Raw genomic sequence first — 9,518 nt, forward strand, 5'->3', positions numbered from 1 at the left:
AGACCCCCCTCCGCCCCCGAACTCCCCTCCACACGCTCCCCCAAACTTAGTTGTTTTTCCCCAAATTTTCTTTAAAATTCATATATAATATTCCTATATTTTACTATTTTTTTCCTACCTTAATGCATAAAACATACAACAGGAAGTTTTAACGTAGTTGAGCTCCCCCTAAACCCAAACATAGTTGTTTTCCCCCAAATTTTCTTAAAATACATCTATAAGTTCCTATTTTTTCCTACCTTAATGTATAAAATATACAACAGGAAGTTTCAACATAGTTGAGCTCCCCGAAAACCCAAACTTAGTTGTTTTTCCCCAAATTTTCTTTAAAATACATATATATATTTTCCTATATTTTCGCATTTTTTTCCTATTTCCTACCTTAATGTATAAAATAAACAACAGGAAGTTTTAACGTAGTGGGCTCCGGGGCGAAGCGTTGGTGMGCTTCAAAAACAAGGCATCTCCTGCTCTCCAGGACTTTTTGGAGACGTGCGTGTGTTTCGGGCCCTGAAAGCACCAGAAGAACGGCTTAAAAAGGGCCCCTCGGTAACAGTCACGCTGAAAGGGCAGAGATTGCAAAAAAAAAAAAAAAAATACAGATTGGAAATAGAGATTGAAAGAAAAAATGGGATTGAATGTATGTCCGTATATTGATACCATATACTGTCTGGATTAAACCGAGGTTAGTACCAACTTCAGGGGAATTCTCCCAAAATATCAGGCACCTTTAGAGGTCCTCAAATAATTAAGCAATAATTGCGGGTGGGTTGATCTGCAGTTATTGCTAATATTGCGGATCTGAAGCAGGGACAGGATTCCCAGTTGAAATGGGAACCAGTTGAAATGGGAACCCCCCAATAACYGTGGGGCCTTTTGCTGGTTCTGAACACGCAATAAGGCGATTCAGGTCTTGGGAAGTTCCTCCTTTTCTATTCTCTTCCTAGCTGGATGCAGGGGRGACACCCAAAATAGCATCTTTGCTGGAAAAAAAAGACATCTGCAGCATCATTTCAATGGTGATTTGCCCTCCTTGGCCGGGGGCCAGGCAGTGGGCACGTACGGATATGGCCGGAGCAGCCACGCAGGTGGTAGCTGGGGGCGTGAGAGGGAAAGCTGAGCTTAGCTGAGCTGAGCTGTGATTCATAGGAACGCTGCAGCTGCCTGAACTGCTTTTTGCCTTTTACTGTCTCATACACACACGAAAATGAGGAAAAAAAAACCAAAAAAGCACCTTTTCCCTTGCGCGGAACCAAACGCGACCTCCTCCTAAGCGGGTGTCTCCGATACCTCCGCGAAYGTCGCCGCGCGGTTGGGGCCGCGCAAGTGCGAGCAGGCAAAGCCTCGCTCGGCAAAGCCTGTCTGCGGCTGATCCCCGAGATAAGCGGCTCTGCTCCCGGGGCCGGGGCGTGAGTCACCCTCAGAACACAGCGATGGTCCGAGCCGCCGGCACGCCGCTCCCGGAGCCGCCGCGCGGAGCAGAGGGGACTGGGAGGTGCTCCTGGCTGAGGAAGGATGTCCTTAAAGGACGTGCCGAGGGGAAAAGCATTTCCTCCAAGTGCCAGGCCTTACACGTGCTCTATAGCTGCTATAGCCCTTCTCCTCCTCCAGCACATCCTCAAATCCCCATTTTCTCCCAGGCAGCAGTGCCGAGGAGCCCCACGTGCTGCCAAAGCTGCGTTGCTCACTAGACATCGTGCAGACACCAGGAGACACCAAYAAGCAAGACTCCCGCCTATCTATTGATCTAGGGCAGCTGCAGCGTAATCAGCCCCCGGTGTTGTGTGTATACAAGCTAGGCTCTGTGATTATAGATCCATTAATAAACTGCTTTGCAAGATGTAATTATGCATATGAAATGTGAAAGGCAGCCTGCTTGTGCAAGGTCTCCGCCGAGGACTTGCACAGAACGGGGGCAAAGGGAGGAAGCAAGCAATGCATTAACTTCTTTTCCCCGGACTAGTTTTTGTGTCCGTGCTGCTACAACTGATGCTTCGCAGGCATCGCTGTTGGTGCCGTCACGGGCAGAAACCATCTCCAGACCTTCCAGCTCACCTGCAAAACAGCCTTTTTGTGCCCAGCCTGCATCGAGGGGCCCAAGATTTGTCCTATGATCTCGTGACCCCCAAAACCACCCCYGGGGGGATACACCGTGCCCAGGAACGAGCTATTCCTGCCCATGGGAGCGCGTTATCCAGAGGTGGGTGCAGGTAACCCGAACGCCTCCCAAGTGCTCGGAGCTGCGCTTTGCAAGGCCAAAGTTCACACCTAAACACCTTCCATAGCGTGCAAGGAGAGGTAAGAGCCACCCCACAACACTTAAACGAAATAAGCTCATATTGCATTCCCAGTGGGAAGCTGCCTGCGGGTTCAAGAACGCTAAGCATGGAAGGCATGAGAGAGGAAGCAACACCTACAAGAGCCTACAGGAGATGCATCCATCCACCCCAGAGACCACGGCTGGAAGCCCTCTCCTGAAGGAAGGTGCCCAAGGGCAATAAGAGCACAGGCCTCATTCTCGCTTCAACATGACTTCTGCCCACCGAGGTTGCTCCCAAGGGATTGGGGTACCTGGACAGGACACAGCAGGCCCCAGACATTCCCAGCCTCTTCCAAGGCCACCCTTGTCACCAGAGCAGGGCTGGCCATTCACGTATCTGCCAGAGCCCAGCTTACCACCACAGTGCAGCAGGAGACCTCGGCCTAGGAGACCTTGGCCTAGAGGGAGCTAGATGGTCAGAGCAACCCTCCTCCTGCAGCCTAAYGATCTGAGCACCATCTAAGGCCACACTCCACGCCTAGGACTATTTATTTCTCGCTTTGAGCGATGACTATTTAATAGTGCAGTCCACAAATAAGTAGTTTTAATAATATATATGTGCTGCACACCCCACCAAAAGCATGGCCTGTACAGCCTATAGCATCTACCTGAACATGCTCCTCTGGCACTTCCATAGGATATAGAAAGGATATAGAAAGACCAGGGACATGTGAAGCTACAGAAGTGCACTGCAATACCAGGTAAATGCGCCTGATGCCCAGAAGACTTTATTTTTCCCCCTACATCTTAGGAAAACACCACATCATTATGAACTGAAAATCTGCTCAAGCTCAACGAAACAGGAAAACGGAGACGCTTCCRGAAACAGACATGAGATACGGACCGGAGAACACGAGAAGCCGTCAGTCCCCGATGGTGCATCCGGGGCTGAACTATGCCATTTGCTAGAGARCTAAAACAGATGATTGCAGAAGACTCCTTGATTTTCATACAGATTTATTATTGGAAACATCAATGARTGAAATAGGTATATATTTCAAGGATTCTTTGCCAACATTTTTTTGGCAACRGCTTAGGCAATTTTCATGGTGAAATCCTTTTTCGTTTTACTTAATGCAATATGAACTGGGGGAAAAAATATTAYTGGACTCATTCTGCATCACCTAGCAAGCAGAGGATGAGGTGCCTCTTCCAGCTTTGCCTTTGATCATTCCGGGCATTTCCTTCCCCTCCCGTGCCTTGATTCCCCACCAGCCGCTGTCATTGCCCGCGATGTTGAGCAATGGGGAGAAAGCTGACCCGAGCACAAGGCATGACTCACCCAGGCCTACTTACATAAAAGGAAGTGTTTAAAAAACTGTCCGTGCAAAATTCGTTCTGAAGATGCTGTTGGGCTCTCTTCCCACACGCATGCAACATGAATGGGGCAAAAATGTGCGTGCTGGTCGAGTACGGCTGTTCTTATGACTTATGTACCGTTCTAGTTTCAGCAACACTGCATAATTACATCATATTTCCTGAGCTATTAAAAATTCCTGTAAAGATATACCCATTTTKGGGGGGAAGGATGCTCTAGTAGAGCACGTTTTACATATTGTAAAGAATATCACGGACAATAAGACACAGAAAGGGCCAAACAAGACCTACGATTTCGTAGCTCTTTGCAGAGTCCCTGCAGACTTTTAGATCCAAAGGGCTTCCCTCGGGACACAAGAGCAGACGATAGGAACAGGTTCCTTGGAYATGCACACTTTAGATTTGTCTTATAAAAGTCAGCAAAAATACCAACTTTCAAAGCAACAGATTATTATAAAATCTTACACGGAAGCGTACCACCTCCAGCATTGCAGAYGAAGTTCTGCTCTAGCATTAGACACTAAATACATCCCAAAAATTGATATATCTGTACATCTAACACATCAAGCAACCAAATGGATCCCTGGCTGTTTTATTATGGTTTCAGAGACAGCCGGCTCCACACGAGGCCTGTTGTGTGATCAGACATATGAAGATGGGAAGAGCAGCAGAGCRGCCACCGTGCAAGAGCTGGAGCAGCGAGAGGCCGGGTCACTGGCTCAGGCTGACACTGGAAAGCAGCAATATTTCAATTCCCTCTCAAATCCACGCGGAAATAGTGCTTTTAAATAARAAGTTAAAAATAATAATAATCCAGCTGCTGCTTTGCAGCACTTGGCCGAATTCCACGTGCTTCGTGTGCGCTGCAGGAGAGCGGAGCCCGCGCGGGGCGTGTGCTGCGGAGGGAGCTGCCTTTTCACCTTCTTTTAATACCCCGCTGTTATTGTTTTTGTGCGCGTTGATCTTATCCGTGGAGAACTTGGAAGGCGTTTCAAAGTGGCGGGGTGGTGATAGGAGGGTTTGTTCTCGCGCGGCTCCCCCGGTGCTGCAGCTATTTGTTCTTGCTGCCTAAGAAATCAGGATGGCTCCCGTGGTCCAGCACATCCAGGCAGGCACAGATCAAAACCTGGTCTCAGGCCTCTCTTGGGCTTTGTAACAACACAAAAATTTGTCCACACTTCTTTGATTGCACGTTCCAGGGTGAAGGATGTATTTAGTTGTCCCCTTTTCCCTGGTGGTGTCCCAAGGCAGATTCCTCAGCATGCTCTACCATAGGATTTTCCTGTTACGCGGGGAATTTTCCCTCCAAGTCGTTAAAATTGCAATTTACTCTCTATGTTTTTGGGCTTTGCTTGCCCAATGGGAGTCCCACGAAGCCAAGGTGTCTCCTCAGTCAGCAGCCACCCCCGTGGTCTCCTGTGGCCACCAGGGCACTCGCAGACGTCCAGCARCGCTCAAGACCGACCCACAAAACGAGCAGGAACGACGGTCAGGGCCGCTGCAGAGCTGCAAAGRACCCCTAGCCCTTCTCCAGAAGCCTCTTTCCCTCCCATCACAAGTTTGCTTGAAGCTGSCCTGCGGATTCAAAGATTTGCAGCGCAAGAGGTGGGGGAAAAATGGAGAAGAAGGAAAAACACATAGTGATCTTGGAGTCCTTGTTTTGCCAAGAATCCAGCACCAAAATGAGTTTGTGGCCGAGCGAAACTTCTTGGCCGCAAAGGCTGCATTTCAGGTTGTGGGGCAGACCTTGCTAAGGCACGCCGAGCCCCTGTGGGGAATTTCCCCGTGTCCCGGGCCTTGCCTCCGCATCCCGGGCGCCTCTCACGGCCCCTCGGGCAMCTTCTCCATCCAGCTGTGGCACCGGGGGCATTCCCTGCACTCCCTCTGCAACCGCTGAGCGTTTGGGCTTATTATAAAGCAAAGCAGCAAGGAAAGGAAAGGGTGTGTGAGGGGTAAACAGCTCGAGAGAAATGCCTGGCATAGAACGTCTTTGGTCTGAATATTTGAGGATTGGCACGTTTGTAAGCAAAAAAAATGCTTCTTACCATGAGAACCTCCAGGCACACTCAGTCGGTGCAAAATCCCTCATAAAAACTCAGGAACTTTGTTCCTAAAAGACGTGTGCTCCACGGCACACAGGATGACCAGCAACAGGTCTGTGTCACGGTGAGGGACGCAGAGAGGTCGGGCCGTTTACCAAGGTTGCAGAGAGCTCGTCTGGGTTGGGCTGATCACTCTGGTATTTGGAGTTCTTCATTCCTGCCTTCTCAGCCCAAGTCGTTCTTCTCCCTTGGGAATTCCAGGAAAGTTCACACATATTTTCACAACCACTGATGGATGCAGCTCCTTTTTTCCTTCTGCTCTAGGGTTCACCCGAGCGCAGTACCTGAAAATCTACCTCATCCTCTTTCTTCTTTTCTCCAGCCAGGGGATTTCCACACTGTTCATTGCTCCAACATTGCAAGCATCCCTTTTACCTAGCAATTTGCTGTAGCATCTTCTGAAACAACAACATCAAAAAAAAGCCTAGATTCCAAGTTTTTCCTCTTCAGATTTCCTTTTCAACGCTCTCCTCCTCTTTCCTCCCCGTTCCAACCCAGGAGGTCTTCACCAGATGTCTGACTGTTTCATGGAACTGAAATTTGCTCTTCCTGTTCCTTCTCTTTCAAGATCACATTTTGATTGCAGGAACTCGAACAAAAATCCTGTTGGAATCAATGGAAACTGCTTGACAGCATCAAAAGACGGACCAGAACATCCTAGCCCTGCCCTACTAACACTACAGGGGAGGCAGCTCACGATCAGGGCATCTCCCATCACTTCTGTTCTGGTAGCAACAGCTTCCCCCACCTTCTCATGGGCCAGCAAACCTGGCCTAGTTTTATGCTTCCTTTGAAGTGATGGAGACCTGGAGATGCAGAAATTGGTTCTCCTTCCCTTCTTCCCCTCCCTCAAACAAGATTATCTTGTAGRCTTGGTTTTCATGACCTTAATATTGATGTTCAGTTGTGTTTCTTTGGTTTGCCTCTTGATGTGCATCCATCATTACCATTAGGTCAGGTTCTGTTCTCATTTTATGCTCTGCAAGCTCAGATGTTCTTTAGTTCATCCCAGCCTCTATCAAACCTGCTCAGTTTGCTTTCCACCGTGGTGTCCTAATGGCAGTACGCTCTTCACAAGAGCAGAAAAGAGGGGTTTTTTTGAGTCCTGCCCTTTCATACGACTCTACCCAACAGGAAACCCAMGTAACACCTATTTCCAAGGATGAAAGCCAGGTGGTTTAAGCTCCTGCTTGCAATAAAAGCCCAAAAGGGATCCAGAAGACTCACACTGTTGGCCTTGCTGGTGCTGGGTGCACGTGCACGCGGGACAGCCTCTAATGGCACCCCAGGGTCACCGYGCTCACGGATCTGCAGGAGGGTTAGGGACCTGCTCGCCATGCAAAGTCAGCACAACAGTGGTTTGTAGCAATGGCCCTTGCGAAACAAACCACTGGCCTCTCCAAAGCAGCAGCCTGGAGACCACATCTTGTTCTCGGTCTCCCTCGGAGCCTGCAGAATTAGGGTTATGTGGCGCGCGGCCTGAGCTTATCTCCTGTTGGAGACACCAGAGACTCCTGAAAGCATCTCCGGGAAACACATTCCCACCAGACCATCAAGCTGGGAGAAGCTTCCACTTTCCGTCTGCTGAAAGAAAACCCATTCATCTTAATTTCAATTAATTACAGTCCCTAAAACGCTCGGCAATTACTTTGGAGCGAGATGAAATCAGAGCTGGTCAGTCTGGTCTGCAGGTAACGCGAGCTCCGTGTCAGAGCCGCGCACCACCACGCTCCCCACCCAGGCCCACAAGGACCCATTTAGCAGCGTTCACGAGAAACGCCGCATTTAGGAGYGATGAACTCACGGGTGAAGGTCTCACAACAGCCTGGGGGCACCGAGCTGGGTCTGCTCCCTGCCCGTGTCACGCAATGTGCGTGCAAGGTGCCTTGAAGGCCAGCGCTGCCCCTTCTTCTCCAAAGCCCCTGGARTCCGCCTTTTTGTGCGGACACAGGCAAAACCGGGGCTGGGATGAGGAGGCCCAAGYGGAGAGAGGCCGAAGGCGCCGCTTGCTCCCGCCTCCACCGGTGATGCCGCTTGAGGACGAGCGAGGGAGCRGCGACACGGCCACGACACGCGGCTGAGCAAACCCGTGCCGGGTCGCAGCCGGCGCAGAGGCGCGTGAAGGTGGACGTGAAGCCGGGGCTCCGGGGCTCCGCTSCTCCGAGAGGCCTCTGAAGCGAGCGGGGAGTGCTCGCGGCGGCGCGGGACGCAGAGCGGATCGCCCTCGGCCCCGCGCGAGAGCGTGCGGAGCCGCCGAGCATATSGCTCTGCTGGAAGATTAAAAGGAGGCTGAAACGCAGCGCTTTGTCTTCATTAGCGGCTCCAAAGAGCACTCGCCTGTGTTTTCATCCTGCTGTCTGCTCCAAGGCGTCAGAAAACACTTTAGGGAAAAAAAAAAAAAAAAGAAAGAAAGAAAGAAAGAAGAAACCCAATATCCTGAAGGCAGAGGTGGGGAAACTGAGGCACGGCTGCATAAAACGAGTTAGAACAAAGCAGCAACTGCAAGTCAAAGCTCTTGAGCCTCCAGCATGGGTCTCCTAGAGCAGCTGGTTKTATCCCCACCACCTAAAGCTGAGCCTGGAGCTTCAGGGGAGCAGCTCAGCACTAAGCTCTGCTCATTTCAAGCAGGACTCCAGCAGCTCCTGAACTCCTGCAGAAAGCAGATCCCCCTCCTCATGGAGGAGGCCCTGGGCGATGCCACCAAGGCAGCCGTGGGACGTTAACGCTCCTCACGATCACAGTCTCGTTAACCCGACAAACTCGTGTGCTCAGAACACCTYGCGCTTTGCCCGGAGCTCCAAGGAACTTGCCAACAGCAGGGAAACATAAGCTGCAGCCTGAGCTTTTCTCCCTACGTATCATTACTCTCGTGGGGTGTTCTTGCAAGATGTCCTTGCCCCGAGGGGCTGCCTTGTCAAGCACAGCTTTACCCCAACTGCTGGAGACAAAATAATAGATCAAGAGCAGCTGGTTGCTTTAAAGCRCCAATATGTTTCCAATGAGCGGGGCTCCCACTGTATTAAGCTCACAAGTGTGGCCTCACTTCAGGAAGGGTTTTATCCCGCACAYGCTCAAAACCCATTGACCTGAAGGAGAGTCAAAAGCTTGTGCTTTAAAAAAATAAATATATATTTTTTTTCCTTCTAAAGTGAGACCTGAAAGGTTGGCTATTTTCTCTGCTTGTTTAAACACAGAAACCCAAAACTGTAGCCCCGTCTATTGAAGTGTCCCTCTACCCCTGCTCYATCAGCTCATGAATCTTGTGCAAAGGACCCCAGTTACAGGTTGCTGCAGCTGTGGTAAGGGCTGAACCTCAGATTTATCTTTCCACAGCGTTTAGGAATGACTAAGACATACGATATTTTCTTGCTATCGGATTTAGCAAAGATTTGGAAGCTTGTAGCMTATGAGGAACTCTTTGAAATGTTTTCYTTGGATTGAATATCTGGTTGCATTTTGATTAGGGGAAATATATACTGGTGGAAGTCACGCAATGATGAATTCACCATTTCCCATTGCCTTCTCAGCCTTGCTATTCATTTTAGGTGGAACAAATTTGTGTCAATTGAATAATTCCATAGAGGCACTGATTTATTTGGAAACTAAAAGTACCCCAACGTAAACATTTAAAGGGTTTTAATCAGAAAGAATATTGTTTTTATTAACTCCAGGATTTAAAAAAAAAAAGATCAACTATTTTCCAAGCTGGAGCAATTTCCAAGAGCTTCCCCCTTATGTCAACACAGCGTAGGCTGGGCCACGTGGTTTTGCAAAGCCAG

The sequence above is a fragment of the Nothoprocta perdicaria genome, unplaced genomic scaffold, assembly GCF_003342845.1.
Source record: "Nothoprocta perdicaria isolate Ctin4 unplaced genomic scaffold, notPer1 scaffold_321, whole genome shotgun sequence".
Classification (NCBI taxonomy): Eukaryota; Metazoa; Chordata; class Aves; order Tinamiformes; family Tinamidae; genus Nothoprocta; species Nothoprocta perdicaria.